The sequence below is a fragment of the Camarhynchus parvulus genome, chromosome 1A, assembly GCF_901933205.1.
Source record: "Camarhynchus parvulus chromosome 1A, STF_HiC, whole genome shotgun sequence".
Taxonomy (NCBI): Eukaryota; Metazoa; Chordata; class Aves; order Passeriformes; family Thraupidae; genus Camarhynchus; species Camarhynchus parvulus.
The window spans coordinates 58857882-58880020 of record NC_044586.1 but is presented as its reverse complement, the minus strand read 5'-3'; the positions used below and the strand labels follow the sequence as shown (position 1 = coordinate 58880020).

General features: G+C 38.5%; 1 protein-coding gene across 12 annotated transcripts in view; it reads left to right on the top strand.

Moving 5' to 3' along the window:
- MAGI2 (membrane associated guanylate kinase, WW and PDZ domain containing 2) overlaps window positions 1–22139 on the top strand; it is a 700805-nt gene that overhangs the window by 433286 nt on the left and 245380 nt on the right. The window lies entirely within an intron of this gene.

Below are 22139 nucleotides of genomic sequence, written 5' to 3'. Positions count from 1 at the left end.
ACCATTGTGGTGCATCACCATTTGAGCAGAATGGTGAATATCTGTCTGGAAGGACAAGGAATCTTTCAGTCTTTCCAGAGCTGTCCTCTGCTCACAGGTGTCTGTACAAACTCATTTGGACCCCCATGTGCCTGGAAGGGTTTCCTGATTTAATCTAAACAGACTTTAACCATTCTATCATTTAAACAGCCTTATAGGCCACATTTCTTTTAAAAAAATCTGTATATGTAGTTTTTGAAGCACAATAATTATGAATTATAAAAGAAAAACTAGAACAAATGCAAATATAGTCTATAGCTATGAAGTGTATATAACATGAGAAATTTCATCACTAGATTGCCTTATGTCATTTAAAACTCATTTGACACTTTCATTTTAATCAGATCTTCCTGAGAATTAAACTATACATAAAAGGAAATTGAAGAAGCACAAGTAAAATTATTCTAAAACTAATTTTTTTCTTCATTCTTTAAGGGAAGGAAGTATTGACAGCAAAGAACCATTGCAACAATAAAGTTGCAAAAAAACATCCCCCACCTCCTATAAGGAATTGGAGTATTCAGCTGGTGGCTGGATAAATAATGTGTAAACTGCTCTTTTCAAATTACAATATCTGTAAGATTCTGATTTCTTTTTTCTCAACAGAATTTATCTTAACTGTGTTTTTTATTTGGAAGGCATTGGATTAAAAAAGGGAATTCATTAAGATTGATTTTATACCTTAATTATATTTAAAATAGACACAGAAAAGCAATATAACTGCAGGGCAAGGAAAAGATCTATGCTGGTAGATGCTGAAAGAGATAACACTATGTGTTTTTTCTGACACTCATTTGTGATGTTCTAGTCATTAAAGCACCTGGGAGATGAATGGTACTAAATAAATAATAAGTTTTGAGTGATCTTATGGAACACTAAAAGTCACAAAACTTTTTACAGAGAGTGGGGTTTGCAATGAATCCTAAATAAAACTAAATAGGTTCCTAACATCAAAGCTTGCTGTCTTCACATTTGTTTTATCTCCTTCTTAAATTTCTTCTTTTTCCCACTCATGAGAAGTGGAAGCCAGTTTTTCCATGGATGAGTATCAGAATCAGGTTACAGTCTGAGAAAATGTTATATCATTTTTTTCAGTCATTTTGAGAAAACTGCCATTTTCCTGTTGTATTTATTGATGTGTGATTGACACAGAGTGTTTTAAGCATAGTCTAGGAGGGTGTCTTCCTTAACCAGTCATATTAAGCAGATAAAAACTGTACATCAGTGTAGCTTGCAGCAGGTCAAGGGGATTAAAATTCCAATTCCAATCTTTCTTCCACCACAGCACATACTGTAGTTGTAACCAAATGTCTAAGTATGATATGACCTGGATGAGTGTGCAACTAGATGACTGAAAACTAGATATAATTTATTATATAACTTACGGATATATGCATAATTTTTATCAAAGAGTTTAATTAAATAAATCATGTAAGTAAATCAGCTAATTGTTTTGGTAGCCTAACTAGGGGTCAAAATATCTAGGGAGCTTCTGTGATGTGGAATATTATTTAAAGTCTTAATAAGAATATGCCTCTTGCTTGAACACTTGAAAAAGGTTTGTTAAAGCAAGTGTGAAGAATCTTATTTACATTAGTTAAAATTCAGATAAGTTGAAATTTGACTTTGCTCTTTCTTGGTCAAGGTTACAGCATTTCATTGGTCTGTGATGCATTCACTATATAGTATACCATTTATTCTCCAGTTCCAAAGCTGTAGAGGTAACTAATATCATCTCATCTATCATTTTTGCTCCAGCAGTTTTTCATGCAGTTTCTGTCAATAACAGGATAGAATCCACACCTTTATGCATACACGCATTTCTTAGCTTCCTAAGGTTTTGATACAGGTCCTCCTGTTATGTAAACTTGTGTATATCTACTTCTCTTGAAGGCTTCTCAGTCATAACAACTTATTAGTAAGCAAAATATTTCAAGAAAGTATTTGTCTGTGTTAGCTTGTCACTGTTAAGCTTAATTCATTTTGTTCTCACTCTTTCTTCTGTGCAACAGCCCCACAGACATCTTTCTTATGCTTCAGTAGGTATAAAATTGTATATAAAAATGGTTTTTCTGATAGTTTTCTATCTAACCATAGTTTTCAGAGTGGTTGTATACTACACTGTCTTAAAAACTAAAACCCAAACGTGTGAAGAGATGTTTTACTGAGTGGGGAGCTGGTTTCTAAAAGGCAGATGACCAGTTCTGCATTAGAAGAGCTCAGTAAATCATGGTAGGCTGTAAACATGATTTTTTTAATGAAGGGATGTGTGGAGGGATAAGTGGAGAGAATAATTCAGAGGGCAGTCTCACCCCTGAGGAGCTGCAGCTGTACTGATCGCCAGAGATCAGGAACAGGCCTGCCCGTAACAGGCCACAGCTGTGTCCAGTAAGAAGAAGAGTGCTACAAAAGAGTGGGGTAGCTGGGGGAGGAGGGAGCTGGAGTTTGTTGGTTGTGCTGTGGAGAGAGTTGGAGTTTTTTGGTTGTGATGTGAAGAAGAAAGAGTCAGTGCTGTGAGGGGTTGCCCATGAGAAATCACCAAGAAGGTATGGGACCTTTGCAATAAGATGACAACAGGGGTGATTGGTCTGGGACACATTTATACGGGTCATGATATTTTTTCTCATAATTGGTGGTAGTTAAAGAGCATAGGAAACCACATTAAATGGGTGTGAGCTCCTGCTATGGTGTTAGGGCAGAGATAAGGTGTCTGTAGGCTTGTAGGACCTGAGAAAGTTACATCATGTTTGCATATGAAGCTGCTTGAAGCTCTCCTGGCTGTCTCTCTCCAGTTGTGGCGCATGCAGTGCAAGCAGGAAGATGACAAGCTGGAGAAGAATTCATAAGAAATATTAAAGTCTGACTTGACTCTGTTTGGTTTAGCACCATAAAGGCAAAGAGGTGACTTTGTCACATTTTTCAAGTATTTCTGCAGTGTTAGTAGAAACAGATACCAGGTAATTGTTCTTCAGTCTTGCAGCCAAAGTATAATACAATCCCCTGGCTGTAAACTGAACCTGTTCAGGTTAGACATGAAGCACATGTTTTTAGCAATGGAGGCAAATGAGACACTCAGGGTTACCATGTATTAAATTCTTAAATTAAAAAAAAAATAAAGTTATTTTTTCTAGTCAACAATTCAAATGCCATTTAATTCAAGGATGGATGTGTTCACAAGGGTACCATGATATGCTACAGTCTGAGAACCTGGATATTATCCCCTTACCAGTTAATAAGATTCCTGTAGGGAAGAAGAGAGGTGGCTTGGCTTGGATCGCAGTAGTGTTGTGGTGTTGTGAGGGTCCCCAGGATAAGGTGAGAGATGAGAATCAACTCAAAGTTCTCAGAAGGCTGATTTATTATATTATGATATTACATTATATTAGAAGAAATTATGTACTAAAACTATACTAAAGAAAGAGAGAGGAGACATCAGAAGGCTAGACAAAAAAAATAAAAACCTGTGACAGACCAGAGAGTCCAACACAGCTGGACTGGGATTGGTCATTAAGTAAAAACAATTCACATGGAACCAATCAAAGATGCATCTGTTGGTAAACAATCTCCAGACCACATTCCAAAGCAATCAGATAATAATTGTTTACATTTCTTTTCTGAGGCTTCTCAGCCTCTCAGGAGAAAAATCCTGGCGAAGGATTTTTCAGAAAATATCATGGTGACACACTAGCTCGTGCAGAATGCTGCTACAAGAGTCTGTGCTGCATTCCCAGCAGTGAGAAACGCCAACAGGCTGGAGAGGTCAGGGTTGGAGTCACCCTGAGGCAGGAGTCCCTTTTCTGCTGGTGCTCAGGCCACCGGTTGAGCCTTTCCTGGTGCAGTGCTGCTGCAGGTGGATCTATTTGTGGCATCCTCTGCATTCACAGCAGATGGGGCCATCCAATGGTTTTGGCATTCCCAGAGCTCCACTGCTGCCAGTGGGACACTATGGGGGAGGCAGATCTGTGCGCAGAGAGATGGCCTGGCTGTGTGCAGGGGATTGTGGGGTTAGTGGGCACTGCCAGAAGGCACTCTGTGGGATGCAGGTGTGGTCCCTGCAGCCCAGCCAGCTTTTGGGAGCACTGCTGTGTGCCAAGAGCTGTGCAGGTGCCTTTAGAGCCAGGTCTGATGCTTGGGCATAGCGCTGCACACGGGCCCTGTGCATGTGAGGCTCTGGCTGCTTAGCAACTGCAGAATAGGGCTGTCCCAGAAGAGCACACCGTCTGTTTAGTCTATAAATGTAAAATACCCATTTTAAATCTGCACAGTACATCCTAAAGAGCACCGGAGCACTCTCTGTTTTTATAGTGCCAGGGTATTTGGCATTGTCAGAGTGGCACCTCCCCAGCACAGCAGCAGTGCCAGAGGTGTCTGTCAGACTGTGACTGCCCAATGCACTGACTCCTTCATCCAGTGATAGCTCCCTCTGCTTTTGCTCCTGTCCTTCCTGTCCTGTTTTGCTCTGTAGAGAGTATCATCAGCCATGAAATTGTTTCATTTTCAGTCAGTTTAATTAAATATCAATGGTTTGGAAACTAAAAATTTACGGTGTGTATAATAAACAAGTGTAAGTTTCAAAGCATGCACAGGCAACACAGCTCTTAAAAAATGTGTTTCTTAATCTCAGATGTCTTCTTTTATAATACATTTGCTAAGAAGCTGTAATCCAAATTAGAATGCAAGTATATGAAATCGTAGGGATAGTTTTGCTAAACAATTTACATTTCTGTTTTTCTATTCCTTCAAAAAGTATATTTTTAGTATTATTTTTTACTTGACTTAAAATGTAATCAGCTGAATGACAAGCACCTTCTAGGTTTTCTCAGAGTAAATAGCTTGGCATGTTAGTTTTTCAGTTTGATCTAATGAAATGGGAAGTCAGGAGTAGTAAGAAAAGGGAAATTAATGTGTGGCTATGTCTGCTTTTCAGTCAGTGGCTGATATCTACATTGGTAGTAGATAGGTTAAATTTAGCTCAAAAGCTTCCATGAAGAGCGTTCTTATGAGAAAAAAAAAAAAACAGGAAAAAACCAAACAACAGCAACAAAAATTAATGCAAGGAAAAATAATTTTTAAAGTAGTTAATTATCTTCATTTTTCCTGAAAAAGAGAGTCAAGTGATTAATCAGCATGATAATTTTAAAAACAAGTCACTTAGGTAAAAAAAAATCCATATTCATGACCATCCATACATTGCTTTCTTCAAATAAAGTCTGTGAATGGATTTGGTCCAAAGGTTTCTAACCACCAGGTAATTATGTTTTAAAACTGTCTCTCCCATAAACAGTTCTGGTGTTTTGTGAACAGACTGACCCGTGAGCAGTCAAGCCCGAAACCTCTTTCCAAGTTGCAGAGGTACTGGCAGACTGAAGCAGTTCTGATTGTTTTGCTTTCATATCTACCCAGTACAACTTTACATACACTTAGTACCATTCAGGTTTCTTGATTTCCAGTCATTTCTCCACTGCGCCCAGTGTACAACTATCTTTGTTTTACAGGCATCCGAAGGACACTGAGTTCTGCATCTGGAAATATTTTTTGATTACTAACCTGAAATACCCATATTAAATCCAGGCTTACATGAAACTAAAGGAGATTTAGAGATAGAACACAAGAGAGTTGGATATTAAGGTAATTCTAGGGCCAAAAAAAAGTTTTTTAATGGGTTAAAAGATCCTTACATACTTTAGTGTGCAGTGTTTGAGTTGGATTCATTATGTCACTATGACAGCTGGATTTCACTCCTTTGTTGGGGCATTGACAGACATCCCACCCAGCACCAGCTGGTGGAGAACTGGCCAATGTGGCTATTCACTGTTGCTTTCTCCCATCCCTTTCTTGCCTGCCGTTCCCATTTATCGCCCAGAAAAGCAGGCTGTACTCAACAGCCCTCTGGTCTGCTTCAGACAAATTCAGCCAGGAGCAAGGAGCAATAGAGTGAATTATTACAAAGGATGATGGTCCATAATGCGCAGTGATGAGGGCGGTCAGGTACAACTTTCACAAGTCTTGGATTTATTCCAACTTCCAACACTCCTGCAGTTTAAAAGCTATTTTGAGAACTTCACACATAAATAGATCTTGCTCAGCAAGGTTGGTGAATATAGTGATAATGACATCATTAGTTCTTCTGGACAGAAAATGTGCATGGAAATTCAGCATTTCCCAATGTTATTTGTTCCAATTTTGTTACACAATACTTCGTACTAGGGAGGCACTGATTTTAATGCAGTACTGTTAACACAGCATTTGAACTAATGGCACACAGCAGCAAGTTTTAGGATCATTCTGAATGACATTTTTAATGTGGAACATCCAGCTTAAAAATCAGAACTGACAGTAGCTGTGTAAGTTTTTTCTTGCAGCCTGCTAAGTGATCATCTGTCTGAGGATCTAATTCTTGTGCATTCTCCATGGCCGGGTCACCTATGATCTTCTGACACTGTAACAGCAAGGCTTATACTGTTGACTTCTTCTCTAGTGGTGATGACATATTCCTTTGATTTAATATAAATTTTGGTTAAAATTTATGTAGTGCCCTTCTAACAGAGAAAATGTCTGCATCACCTTGTCTTTGCAGTGATGTAGCTTCAACCTGGCAAATTGCAGTTCTTTAAACTTTGCTTTTTAGATGTACTGAGTCAAGTTCAGAGGTATCAGCTGGCCATAAATACCATCAAAACTGAGGAGATTTTCACAAAATTATTAATTTTGCAGTTTTAGCCTTCTGTAATGGTGTTTAGTATGAATAAATTGGACCAAGTGTTAACTATGTATAAGGAGTATACTGGTTTTAGACATATGAATTTTTTTTTCTTTGCTCTCATTTATAGTATTAAAGACACTGATTTTAGCAATGCTGTTCTGAGTCAACTTCAGAGTAAGACAGTTCATCCCTGTGTTTAATCATAGGAAGGGATTGTTGGTATTGCCCAAATAAATTGTTCTTTGAGGGCCTCTGCATATCCCCGCTGGTAGTTCCTAGTGACCTAGTTAGAGTCAAGCTATGTCTCTCTCTCATATCAATGTATGAGAAGCCTTGAGCATGATGTTACTACTGTGTGCATGTTAATGTAAATACTTGAGCACGTCTCTGGCTGCACAAGTTGTCATCTTTATGGATGCTAAGAGGCAATACAGGTTGCTGCACAGAGTATCATTATCTATCTGCCAGTTAGTACTTCCTGTAGAGGAATGTACCTCATGATTCAGCACACATAATTTGCCCACAAGCTCGTAGACTGGCACTAGAGTCCAGAAGGAAGTTGTACCCAGAAAAACTGGCTGAAGACTGATGCCCCTGTCTATTCCCAGTTATGTCTGTTCCTTCTTACTCTTTGCTCTTTTGGGGACAGGAATGTGAAATGTGGATCTCAGAACCTACAGAACTATAGTGTTTCAGAGGCTCTGAGAACATGAAGTTCAGCCTTTGCTCTCTGCTGCTTTGGCATGTGAAGTAACCATGTAACTGCAGCCCCTTCTTGACTCAAATCCGTCCTTGGCCACTAATGTTGTAAGGGCATATGCCCAGTGCATGCAGAGGCCCTGCCAGATTTAAGAAATATTGCCAAGAATTGACTCCTAAGAATCCAACCTGTTCTGTAATAATGTATCCCAAAGTTTAAGGAAGAAAAGGTGGCAGTGGCCTTGTGAAAGTCCATGAGGCTTTGCCAATCTAGGCAAGGATGAAGAGGAAAATGTCTCCTGGCCTGCAAATGCAGTCATGTGTTCCTTGCTCTGTCTCCTCAGCCCACACTGTTTTGCTGCTTGTCTGTCCCTGCTGTGATGTGTGCAGGTTGGGATCAGAAGCCCTTGCTGTGGAGCTCAGGTCAGCACCAGGCAGGGCACTGGGCACTGCTGTTGCTAAGAGCAGCCCACCCTCTCCCAGCTGCACGTGTGTGCCTCGACAGGGTCAGAGCGTGATTGAAGAGTGAGAGATGCACAACAGCAGAGAAGGCTTGAAATTAAATAGTCTTTGACACTTTTTCTTAACTAGTCTCACTCTGGCACAGACCCCTGCCTTAGGGGAGGTGATCCAGTGGAATAGCAATGACCTAAAGCTGCTGGTCTACCTAGTGAAACATGCAGGGAGGAAAATTTATCTCAAAAATGATGATGTGAGAATGTCTGGGCTGCAAATAAATGTTTGTAAAAGATCTACATTAACATTATAAGAATGAGAACTTTAGATTTTTTTCTGACTAAATCTGGACCTTTTTTTCTGAAGCATTGAATGCTACACAGAAACAAAAAAGTGGAAAAATCCTGGTGGGTGAGACCTTGATCTCTCCTCTCATTTATTACTAGTACCAATGGAGTAGCTGTTCTAATTAAAAAAGAACTCACCCTTTCAAACAGAGGAGCTGAATTCTGATCCAAATGGCCTTGTAGAAAAGAAACTGGTGAATGAAGTCATTACTCTAATTAACATTTATGCTCCTGATGTTAACAATGTATTTCTAAAAGGAACCAGTAGCATAGATATTACTCTTTAAACCATCTAATGGTCTGGCATGGGTACTGATTTTAATTGCCCTTTGGTTATCAGTTTAGACAGATCTGCCAGGGGTAATTGCATTGTAAATAAGACAACTCAAGAAATTCACTAATGAGCTAATGAACGATAGTTATTTGTGAGATGAAGCTGATAATGCTTATTTAGACAAATGGTGTATTTATGTGTTCTGTGTTCCACATGTGACCATTCAACAGTAGCTAGGTTACGTTGTCTTAGCTGTTACTCAATCTACTCTAGAGTTTTATCTTCCATTTTCCAGGAAGTCCCTGGAAGTCTCTTTCTGTGATTTCTAATTCACAGAACTGTAGTTTAGAGCCCTGCATTTCTGTTTGACTTTGTTTATATATTTCTTGTCTCCCTTACCATAAATCATAATGACAGCCTAATTGGTTTGCATTTCTGAAGCAGTTTGAAATGTGAAGTGTTGCATAAGTGTTCAAGGTTGTTATTGCTTTGTGACTCTTCCCAACCATTTTCTGTCCAGACTGAAAATTAAAGAGAAATTACTTGCCATTTACAAGAGTAAATGTAGTGAATCTTGTCATGAGTAATCACTCAAAGATCACCAAAAAAACCCCTTTGTTTCACAGAATTGTACTTTTTAAATGCTTGAACTTTGCATTTCCTTCATAACATAGTAAGTCCATTAGCTTCAGTGGAAATATTTGATTTATGGTCACACAAAAGGAGAATCACATCCTCGATATCTTTGAGAGGGTAGCTTCATGGTGGAATGAAGGTAGTGGAAAACACAGGTCTTGTCTGAAGATGTAGCTATAATTAAAACACTGGGGCATTTGATAAACTTAGAATTTGAGATCATGACATGTTTATTTCACAAGAGGGATTTGTGTGGTTGTACCAGCATTTTACAGATTGGAAGATTCACAGATATATAGTTTACCTAAATAATTTGCATGTACCAAACTGATTTTTCTTTTTTCCATAGGGCACTATCCCTTTTGCTTTTTCACAGGACCAGACCAGTGCTTAGTATTACCGGAGAATTTTTTATTAGGTGCAGTTTTCAAAAAATAAAGTCAAAACATGACAGATGCATTTAATTTTCTTTGTTGCTTCTGCTGGCTCACAGGGCAGAGTCAAGAGGTATCCATGACATAGTAGAGAAGTCTTTTACCCCAGAACAGGATTTTAGGATCAGAAATGAAGCAGGCAGGCAGGCAAAACAAGGACAGCCAACGAAAGGTAGCCTGGGGCAACACAGTGTGTCGATGAGAAAGAGAGAGATAAGAAACACTTGGACAGTTGCACATGTTGGCTTCAATCTGTAATGACTGTGCAGACCATACATCAAAAACATTTGGCTGTCCTTGACAGAGAATGAAAAGAGCACAGATTTTTTAGCTACCTTTTTTTTTTTTCTCACAGTCAACCTGGTGAATAGCAACTCATTTACTTTACTTCTGTTTTTAATTATTTGTCTAATGGCCTTCAGGCAGTTATTAAAGATCATCTTTTAGAGACAAAATGAAAACTCTTCATCTTTTTACAATGCTCTTTCTGCTGTTGGTCTGATGGATCTACAAATCTCACTGTTTTAAAAAACATTTCTGTTGTATCTTTCTAGTGTAAATGAAGGGCAACATTGCCACCATCAACTCCAATAACACTTAATTTAGTCAGCGCTTGCAGCTGCTGCATTTCTGCAGTACTGGGCATGCAGAGACCTCCGTGACCTTGGGACCAAAGTGTCAGTTGGTGCCTAAATTCTGTCAGAGTCAATAAATGAGTGGAAAGCACCTATTTTTACCCCACTTCCCCAGCCATCCTATCCACACTCGGAGATTGAGCGATACAAGTTTGCCAAATCGCAAAATGTCCAGGCTCTGATGGTGGTTATGACATTTTCTTTACAACCTCTGGCCACTTTCTTGTTTGTCTGATGTCCAGAGAAAAGAATCAGTGGAAGGTCAGAGTTTATTTAATGTCGCACCTTGCCCTCCCAGCGGTGGCTTAGTTCCTGAATGAAGATGACCCTCCATTCCTTCTTTCAGGAGAATGACATTGTGAAGTTTGCAATTTGTGGGGCCTGATGCAGAGCATGCCAGAATGCCTCATTATACATCTTAGGAGCAAGAACTAGGAGAAAAGACTCATCAAGCATGATCAAGCTTTTTATATTTCTGTGGTTTTTTTGGTTGGTTTTTTTTTCCTACTAATATGTGATAAACTCACCCCAGGCAATATTAATTACTTCATTCCTCAATATCTCTTTGTTTGTGTCTAATCAGAAATTTTCTGAATTATTCAAAAATAATTTGTTTTTAAACCTTTATTTTTTCCTCCCTGGCTTAAAGTTCTGGGGTTGTGGATTGCCTCATCATAGATCTTTATGCAGCAACAGAGCTCTGGAGGAGCTAAAATATCTTTTTGTAGCACAAGACCTCATTGACAGTAAAGTTATGGATTAAAACTCACATGAGAAAGGTAAAGCTCTATATCTCAGTCATCTCAGGAGCAAAGTGGTAGACAGAATAGTGAGGTAAAAAATACCACTTTAGAAAGAGATATCCCACTGGCTTTAAGGGAAGCAGGGAACACAGAGCCCCCATTAAGTGGTAGTTATGGCTTAGTATTTTGGCTTTATAATTTCAAATTACTTTTAAAAACACCTGATGATTCTCACTAATATGGCAAAATAATCTGTTGATGAAAACAGAATTTATGTAGTTATTTTTCTGGGGTTTTTTGGGTTTTTTTGTTTGTTTATTTTTTTCTACCTGGAATCACTGTGAGTCTCTGAGAAGTATTTTTATTTATTCTGACAACTCCTTAAGGAAAGGCCAATAGGGACCATCTGATTTATTCATGTTGTGCAAGATGACTATCCAGGACAATCTGCAGAGGCTTTTTAGGCACAAAAAGAAGGATTCCCTACATACCTCTCCAATTGGCAAGATAACTTTCTCTGGTAGCAGCCTGAATAAATGAATACAAAAACTGATTGACTACAGGGATCTCTTTTCTTCCTCAAGTCTGAAGAAACTGTCAAATGAAATTAAGTCTAGAGTATGTTCACAAGGTTGTCAAGGCAGTTGGAGACAGATTTCCAGCTATAACACAGAGAAAATGCCACTCTGAAAATGTATAAGATGTCTATAAACACAGCTTTTAAAATAAGCTTAGAGTCCTATGAAGGAAAAAAAGAAAAAGGAGATACATTAGTGAACAAACCTGGGGTGGGGGCATTAATCCAGCTTCTTATGTCAGGCAAAAGACAGATCGCACCATTCTCATGACTGTAAGACCTCTGCAGGATCATTTTTGAATAAATGTCACCTAGCCCTACACATGGCATTTTCAGATAGATCTGTAGTAAGTGTGGAGTGATTTAACATATGGGTAATCTCTCAGAAACTTCTAGTATAGTGACTCTGTGTTCTTAAAATTCATTCCCATTTTTTAAACAAAATTTCATCTGAAAAACTTGGCACATCCTTTCCTTCATACCACCTTCTACAGAAATATAGTTAATTTGTACAACTGAAATGCATTTTATTTTTATTATAGGAAGCTTATAATTTTACTTGCTTTTGTTAGAACATCTTTTCTTTCTGGAACTTCTTTTCCCTTAAAAAAGTATGGGCCAATACTGCATGCAATAAAGTTTTTAACCACATGATGAGCACTGTATGACATTTGATTCCTTTAGTTCAGTGAATGATTCTAACTTTGCTTATTATTTAACTGAAGGAAGCTGCTACTATACAGTGAGATGTCTGCAGCAATGCCAGTATCACTCTAGAAAGAAGAGTAATTTGCAACAAAATCGCTCTCTGATTTGCATTAATCAGTAATAAATTTCATCTAACATAATAACTTCCCCATGACTTATATTTTTTTCTCTTTTTTAAGCCTTTTGAACCTTCAGAAACATTCATTTCTATGGCCCAGACTGAACTAGATGAAATTTTGTCTAGAAGTATTCTTAGACTTTTCTCATCTTTCCAGATAATTTGTAAGGGTGTAAAACCATGTAGGCACTACTGTCAAAAGGGAGGGACTCTGCTGCAAGCTGTTCTCTAATATGGCAGAGGATTTTTACTTCTACAAAAATCTTAGCCATAATATATAAAATATACAAAGGGAAGCAGAAAATCTTTTTTTTTTTTAACTTTGCTTAGCCTAAATCTTTAAATGAAGGAAGAAAGTAATAGCATGATTTAGTGTGTTGGGACCTTGATCATTAAGGGTCTGAATCATGTCCTCTAACATTAGCAAGCTTAAAGTTGTCTGGACCTTCTTTTAAAGTAGCAACCAAAACCCAAGCACACTTCTGGAGGTCAATTAATCTCATCTAAAATCGCTACCAGGGCAGATGGGGGAAGAGAGGTTGTTATTTTAGATACTGAACTTCTGAGCAGGAAAAGTGAAATTAGCTAAAAACCCACTCTACATCACTTAGGGATCATACACATTTTGGGACAGGCGATTACTCAAGGATCCCATCCAGCCAACTCACAATAAAAATTGTAAGTGAGATGGGAAAAAGTATCTTCGTATCTGTACTTAGCTGCAGCAAAGAACACACTGTTTAGGAATTGAACCATGTTTCTTCTCTGGAAAAGGCAGAGGTTTCAGATTATACTACTGCTTTTTAGAAGATGAGGTCAGATGACAGAATTGCTTTAAAGTGTGCAGACCACTATAAAACAGTTACTAATGTATGTAACGCTGTACTGTTGCATAGTCTTGTTCCAATAGCCTGCATTCATACCTTTGTGATTCCTACTTTTGAAGTCCAAATTCCATTTTGTATTAATTATTCAATCCTTTCTCTTTGTCCGTGATTTTCCTTAAGTATGTAGGAGTTGCCTTTTCAAGAGGTCTGGCAGGTCTGTCTAGATTTTTCACTTCTGGTACACTGTGCTCAGCAGAAGATCAAATTATGAAAGTTGAAAGTCATTTCATATTTGCTGGTGGTTGGGAGATGTGTGATGATTTGCTCTGTGTGGGGGACTCTGCTGCATCTGATAAGCAGTCCTCTCTCTCCTAGGCCATTATCTAAAACTGATGTGTTCTGCTTCTCAGAAAGAAATACAAACTTGAAGAATATTTGGGAGAAATAAGGTCAGGACCTTAATCTTAGAGGAATCTTAAAGCAAGACAGTTCCCTCTGTGTAGCCACCTCCACCTGGGCTTAACAAAGGATGGTTTATAGTTACTTTATCTGAAAGGTATTTACACCTTCAACCCGTGGGATTCCCACATCTGACAGGAGAACAGTTATTTCCCAGCTGTGAGAGATTTAGTGCTCAAGAGAATTGTATCTGTTCACATGGTTTGGTCTTGGTAGAAATTAAAGGGATGATGAAAACAGTCTGGGCTGTACCTGATTTTGTAAAGGTGAAATTGTTGTCTACTTGCTCCTTGTACTCTTACACAGAGATTTAGGGATTAGTCTTGGATATGTGCCAGAATTTGTAGATGGGCAATCAGCTAAAAGATTAATTAGCAAAATCTAAGGAATGCAGAGTATTTATAGGATAAAGCCACCCTAGTATTTAAAAAGGTGGGAGAAAAAATGAGTAATTAAAAGGAAAAGCAGCTATGTAAAATGGAACTATGGAAAAAATTGTGAATAAAACTTAGAAGTTTTAACTCTCTGAAATACACTAAAGTGTGAAGTGATATCTCTGAGGAAAATATATATTTTAATATGAGAACTAGCTTATATATGCCTTAATTTGGGCACCTTAAAAACTTTCAAAATCACACCATGCCCTATGCATATCTGGTGTACTCTATCACCACCTTATTGTTACTAAAATTTATTTGCTACTAATATTTATCTTGAAAAATGCCAATTAAGAAATAAAAACCAAACTTGTACATCCTTACTTATAAAGTGTCCCAGTCTGTATGGATGGAAAAGAGATGCTCTTATTGGGGACAGTTGGTGTCCAACAGCAAGAGAACAGCAATTTTGTCATGTTGGAAGGTTTGACAGCCCATCTTGTCTCCTTCACTGTATTTGTGAATTTAGAAACTTCCTCTGCTATTGCATTCATTGGGGGCCAGAACACTCTTGGGCAAAAATCCACAGCTATAATTAGTGACTTAATTTTAATGTAGATGAATAGACCATCCTGAAGCCAGTTATTAAAATGTCATTACTTGACACAGAAGTTAACATATTTGCCTGATGTCTGTCACCAGAAGCTGCAGAGACCAACCCAAATGAGAATTCAGCCTGGGGAAGAGGCACAGCAGCACAAGGCATCAAATCTCTGGGAAACAGCTGGATAGCCCCTGCCAGAAAATGCTGAAGTGTTTCTTGGGAATGCACAGGCAATGACTCTGACCACTCTGTTCTAGCAGAATCCTGGGATGTCCAGAAAGTATTTCTTTCAAGTAACTTGATTTATAGCTGAAGCCCAATGCAGTTAGGAAATAGAAAGGGGAGAAAAAACAGACTTTGTAACAAGTAGCCCTGGGGATGTCGATACCCAGCAAGTACGGAATTAGTTCTGTGTATCATGTGTAACTCATTCAGGCAGCACTCCCAAAGTAAATAAATTTTAATCTTTATTTTTGATTCAGACTTTAATTTAACAGTAAGGCTCAGAGAACTAAGAAATCTGGATTCAAAGGCTTAGTTAGTAAAAGAAGAGCAAAGACATTTCCGGGACCTTCAGTTTTCTGTCTAAAAGAAACTAAAAGTAGCCACAAAGATCATAGTAAAAGTACAACTTTTCTTGTGAATATTTCAGAGAAAACAATCGAAGTTAAAAGCTGCTGTTTAAAAACATAATTGTGAATCTATATTTCGTAACTTTTTTTCCCCCTAAATTCTGGGAGATCTGAACTACAACTTTTCCTATTTCTTTGCCATTTTAATGACACAAGTCCATGAGTAAAAATAATACCAATGTAAATCTAAAATCTAAACGCTTCAGAAGGATTAATTTTTTAATTCCACTTTCTTTGGAGTCACGATAAGAGTTCTGCAACTTCAATCCATCAAGCAGCTTTGCAAAACCGTCATGAAAATGTATGAACCCAAGAACAAAATCTACTCACCCAACCTTACAGCAATGATTAAAAAAAGGCCTTAATTATAGTATAGTCACCCGTCAAAATAAATTACTCAGGGTGAGTGGGTGAAAAGAAGTTTGCTAGACTTCCTTAAGGAGGTGGTAATTGTCTTGGATTTTGTTAAAATACATCACTAATTGTATTTTAACAAAGTCTACGTACTCTTCCTCTTTAGGAATTTTATAAGATGGTTGTAAGAAAACAGAGAAGTGGATTTTTCAATTTTAGAATATTCTATACTTGTGTGGTTTTACTGCAGAGCAAAACAGGCATACAAAAAATGCTCTAAATTACATATACAGATGATCAGAAATGTTAGAATAAAGTGATTTCACAAGCAGATGCAATTGATTGGACATACCTTTGTGGCAAAGTGATGTGTGTGCACAGTGAAGTGATACCACATGCTTGATTCATGGAAGTTCACAGAACATGCATTTAAGAATTCCTTCCTGTCTTTGACATCCATTGCACACAAATGATGCTCAGGAAAGTGTTTGAATCACTATCCCTGAAAATGTTCAATAAACTTGTAGTTGTGGTGCTTAGGGAGATGGTTAGATGTGAACATGGCAGTGCTGTGTTGACAATTATATTGATGACTTTAGAGGTTCTTTCCAGTCTTAACAATTCCATGGTTTAATACCAGATCCTTCAAAGAAGATGTCTGCAACACCTATTCCTGGGATATGTTGTCCAGGAAAACTTCACACAAAATTTAAAAACTACCGAACTCATATGGTCTTACCCTGCTGATTATGCTGCCAGTGTGTTGGGCCTGCCCTAAACAGTACCAAAACCATAAGTTTGTTTTCTTACTGTTTTCTGGAGGTTAACAGAAAGCTACACTTACACTTACATGCCAAGAGTGCACAGGGTGTGGAGAGTGGCAGACATCAGCTTGGTGTCTCAGGGCTTGCAGGCTGGGGGTCATTATAGAAAGAGATATTTTTTAGGCACTTCCTGGAAGATGATTGCTTTACTTAATTCCAATTAAACACATCATCAGTTAAGCATTTAGAGCCAGATAGAGAGAATATAGACCATAATAGTCAATTTTCAGACTCCAAAGCAGGTTAAGTTAAAAAAAAATCTTCTTATGAAAAGTTCATTGATTTTCATAAAATAATGGAATAGTTCTAGTTGGAAAGGATGGTCTAACTCCCTTAGTCCAACCCCCTTCCATGAGCAGGGACATTTCAGCTAGATCAGGATCCTCACAGCTTTGTCCATGTTGACCTGAAGTGTTTCAGGTGTAGGGCATCTATTACCTCTCTGGAAAACTTCCAGTGTTTCTACATCCTTACAATAAGAAAATGTCTTCCTTATTATCAAGTCTGAATCTACCCTCTTTTACTTTAAAACCATTATCCTTTGTCCCATTGCAACAGGTTTTTCTAACAAGTCATCCTTTTAAGCCTCCTTTAGGTACCGACTGGCCACAATAAGGTCTCCCTGGAGTCCTCTCTTCTCCAGGCTGAATAAACCCAACTCTCTGCCTGTCCTCACAGGAGTGGTGCATCATTTTTGGGTCTCTCCTTTGGACTTGCTCCAACAGGTCCATGTCTTTCTTGTGCCAAGAATCCCAGAGGTGGATGCAGCACTGCAGGCCTGGTGCCAGGAGAGCAGAGCAGAGGGACAGGATCCCCTCCCTCACCCTGCTGGCCACGCTGCTTTGGATGCAGCCCAGGATGCAGTTGGTTTTCTGGGCTGTGAGTGCTCATTGCCAGGCATGTCCAGATTTTCTTCCACCAGCACCTCCAAGTCCTTCTTGGCAGGGCTGTTCTGGATCTGCTCATCCCCCACCTGTGCTGACACTGGGGCTGACCCACCCCAGGTGCAGCACCTTGCAGTTGGTCTTATTAAACCTCATGAGATTCCCATGGGCTCACTTCTGGAGCTTCTCCAAGTTCCTTTCGATGGCTTCCTGTTCTTCAGGTGCACCAACCAAACCACTCAGCTTGGTGTCATCTGCAAACATGCTGAGAGTACACACAGTCCCACTGGTGGTATCACTGATGAAGATTATAAACACTATTTTTTCCAGTATGGGCCCCTGAGGGACACCAGTTGTCACCAGTCTTTGTCTGGATACTGATTATAAACAGATATAAATCATGAACAGATGCTTCTTGTGGTATGCAGTTGGCTTCTAGTCATAAATTCAGCCATCTTCTTTTAATCGAATTATAAAATATTCATATTTGTTCACATTATTATTTTTATTTAAAATTAAGCTAATTTCTGCCTACCTAAAACTCTCTATAGCATTGGAATCTATTACATTTCCATATGTATTTGTGAACTGTTAAAATATCAAATGTAACTCAAATCTAGGCAGCAATTAGACTTCAGAGTACTTCCCCTTAGTTTATTATCAGTAGTCAGTGATCACAAAAGCAAATATGTAGGGGTTTAACATTTGTCATAACATTTGCAGTTGTTCTCATAACTGAAAAATAAGGTTTGTCTTTCATTTCCTAGAGTTGTGCCTGACTCACACAATTTTGACTGATACTTCAGCAATTCAAAGCTGTATAAACAAAAAAGACAGATCAATCTAAATGAGGGTGCTGAATAAGCAGAGGCAGGTGTGTATTTGTAGCTGGGTATTGTTTCATCTCGCTCTAAAAATAAGTGTGAAAAGGAATGTGTCTCTGCTCTGGGCTCAGAATGTGAGTCACACCACAGCTGGAAGCATTCATCCTAAAAGCTTCTGGCTCTGGCACCCCTCTTGTTTTCTGTCTGGTTGTTCATTTTTACTATAATTTCCTAATTCCTCATCACTATTTTAACTTTTCATAATACCTTTTAATTCCCTGTGTGAGGTCAGTGGAGCTTCAGGAGCAAAGGGTGCTCTCAGCAATAGTCCCCTTTCTCCACAGCCTGATGGCTCAGGCTGGCCTGGCCCAGGAGCTAAAGGAGCATCTCCTCCTCCTCCACAGACCTGGCCCAAAGCCTTTCCTCTCCCTTCTCTGTCCAGAAGGATGGCAAGAAGAGATGTCCACTCTATGCTGCATTTTGGATCTTTCCTCACAAAAGGAAAGGGAGAGGGACTGGGGAGGCCAGGCAGAGGAAAATGCATGCAGGTCAGTCCCTGCAATGGAGCACAAAGTAGAGCACGACATGGGGGACACATTTATAACTGTGCCCAGTACCTGGGATCACTGGGTGTTGAGCACATCAGTATAGGCACTGTCAGTATATCTAAGTCTTGTTATCATTTCAGCATGAGGCTTTTTCTGCTTCTTTGCTAGCACCCAAGAGCTCTGGCTTTTCTTCTTCCTCAAAGGCTTACCTTTTCTCAGGAAGCAAGTTAGGATATTGCTTCACCATCAAACACTTCATCGATAAAATAAAAGTCTTACTACATCCTGACATAGGTGAACTAAAGTTAAAGGGAAAAATAAGCTGTTTCCTCCTCCTTATTTCCTCATTTTTCTGCTTCTTGTGACTTTCTGACTTCCTGATCTGGTTTCTGTCATCAGAGCAAGGCTACCCATTAATTTGTCTGATTCTTCCTTGTAGAATCAGGGTGCTGACCAGGGTTCATGCAGCTCAGGGGTGGCAAGGGACACTTGGTAATTGTCACTGTGCCATGGCTTCCAAGCTGCTTTGGCAGCCAAGTCAAATAGGTTAGGCCAGAGCATCTCCAGTGTTCAGCTGCACTCAGAAGCAGCTGGAAGCACTGAAGCAATCAGGAGCAGCAGCCAGATGGATTCAGCAGAGGGGCTTTTTCTGCACTGCCTGCCTGCACCAAGCCTTTGATTCAGGGCCAGCACAAAGAACTTCACTTAGGCTTAAACTGACCTCTTGACTGTGCAAGGGTGGCAGGTAAGTATCCTGACATTTTTCTGAGTGCAAGGAGGAACCTGAGTAATAGAGCAGCTGCACTTAGTCAAATGGAGGGAAAATGTCTTTACTACTGCCCCTTGGTGGATCACAGAATCACCTAGATTGGAAGAGATCTGTAAGATATTAAGGCATAAAATACAAGAAGAGGGAAGGCATGCAGAGTTACATTCTGCACTCTACCAATCTGATTGTATGGAACTCTTGATACAGAATTTGTACCTTTACATTTAATAGGCTTTCATGGTATTTTTTCTTCTGTGACTTTGTATAATTGCTTTTTGACTGCATGTATGATACTGGCAGCATCTGACAGTGAATGCCACTCTTCTCTTATGCTGTGTGAAAAAACCCCACTTCTTTTGCTTGTTTTAAACCTGCTAATTTTATTGGGCATCCTCTTGTTCTCAAGTAGTGGGAAGCTAAGCATCCATTCATTCATTTTCTAGGCACTTTCCCAGGATTGTCCTGTTTTTATACATATCTGCCATATCCCCCTTCAGTTGTCCCATTTCCAAGCTGAAAACTCAAAATCAATTTAAGCAGTTCCAAGCTTTAATTGCCCTTCTTTAGTTTCCCCATGTAATTTTTGAGAGGCAAGTACCAGAACAGCAGGCAGTATATGAGAGAGGATACTACGTGATTTTGTATAGTGCTATAAAGGTGTTGTCTGTTTTGTGCTCCTTTCATTTTTTAAAAAAACTCCCAACTGCTGGTATTTATGACTGCCAATAAGCATGAGATATATGTTTCCTTCTAGAACACTTTCTTTTTTTACTTTTTTTCTTTTTTTCTTTTTGTTTTTCTTTTTAATAATTCCTTTTTAAAAATTAACTACAGTTGAAATTGCTTACTCGGTGTTCCTTTTTTTTACCTACAGGAAAATGAATTTCAGTACCTTATGATTAGTGTTTCAACAATAACCTATTGAACCCTTCCCCTTGCTCAGGGAAGATGAAATAGAGATCAGATATTTTCAAAATTTAATGGCAACAAAAGTTATGGTTTTTAAACATTTAGTCTCTATATTATGCTTAGATATGACATTTGCCAAGGTTTTGTGAGAGTCTTCCATCATCTCTGATCTCCCAAGTCTTAAGTAAGGAATTTCAAGACACTGAGAATCTCTTCTTCATAAAAGATACAGTTTAGCTTTATTCTATTTTTTCTGTAACGGAGCATTGCTCCTTTGTTTAAATGGCTGGATCTGTCACTCTATATATTTTTTCCACTGGAGTTTTAACTATTTTTTTAATGACACATTGGTTGTATCAGTATGTGTATAGTTTCTTATTTTTATTTGCAGTGTTTCTGCATATTTTTGAATTAAAGATATAGATCAATAAGTAGCTAGCAATAAATAATTTTAAACCCACTTTTAAATCAACGGTTACTGGATCATAAAGCACATAAAGTTTTATGTTGTAGGACAGAAGCTGGAAATTATACAGTATTTTCAGTTTGAAATCAAATGAGTTAAATGCTCTTTGGCCCCTGATCTTATATGTGCAATTTTTCTTATATTTTTATATATGTGATATTCATAGATTTTTTTGTGTGTATGAATTTTATCTCTGTCTCTCACTAATGCATACAGTCACTCAAAGTGAAAAAGTGTCTAATATTTTAAAATATCATGAGAGCATCCTTCAGTTAAAACAGCTCATCTACTATTCAGGATATTAGCATTACTGCTAATTATTACTGCACTCAATTTTGTATGACAATGACAAAACTAAGAACAAAGGAAAAAAAGCCAAGGTACTGTGCTTTAGTTTCACAGTTTGTGTCACACTAGTACAATATTCCTGGGATTTATCTTCTGATATTTATGGAATCAGTGGAAATCAGTGCTATTTGACAAGTTTTGTCAAGCTTAAGGCCTCTGAGACACTGATTGAAACTGTTAAAATGGCTTAGGCCAGCAAGCTTTTTTAATTGAGGGATTCTTTTTTCAAAGTATGGGATGTTACAGGTACACAATCTCACCAATAAAGGTAACATGACCTTAGAGCAATACAAAAGTAAACTTCCAACTGAGCACTGTTGGTTTCCAGATACTCTCAAAACAGCCTGGGCTGTCAGAGCATGGAAATTTGACTGCAAACAGATCTGGTCTTGACATTTTCTGGAGGCACAGTTCTGTGAGTGGATCAATGTAGATTTCCTTTTTGCCCCTTAGACCCCAGATGCTGCTCCCCTGCTTTAACTCTGGCAGTCAGAGAGCTCCCACTGTCACCCCTACAGAGCCACATCTCATTGCCCTGCTGGGTTAAATCTGCTGCCATCTCACAAAATCCTAGGAAAATCTGCAGTGAGTCAAAGTTTTGTTCAAACTTGCCTAACTCCAGAGTGACTATGAGTGTCATTTAACACAGTACATTTTTACTGTGTGTTACAATTACAGAAACATCTGTTATTAATATTGTTTTGCTAAACTGCTGTGAAAAATTCATTGACTATTCAGTAGTTTGAAGGCTGTTCAGTTACTTACCTGTATTGAGATGGTCATGTGGCTGAACATAGTAAGTCTTTGGAAACACACAGAAATACAAGTGCTAATAATAATTTTTACTTTGCTTGCAAAATATATTTTATGATGGTTTACTGTGCATGTATAATATATGCATTTACTTTTGTCATGTCTATGTGTGGTTTCAATAATATTGTCATA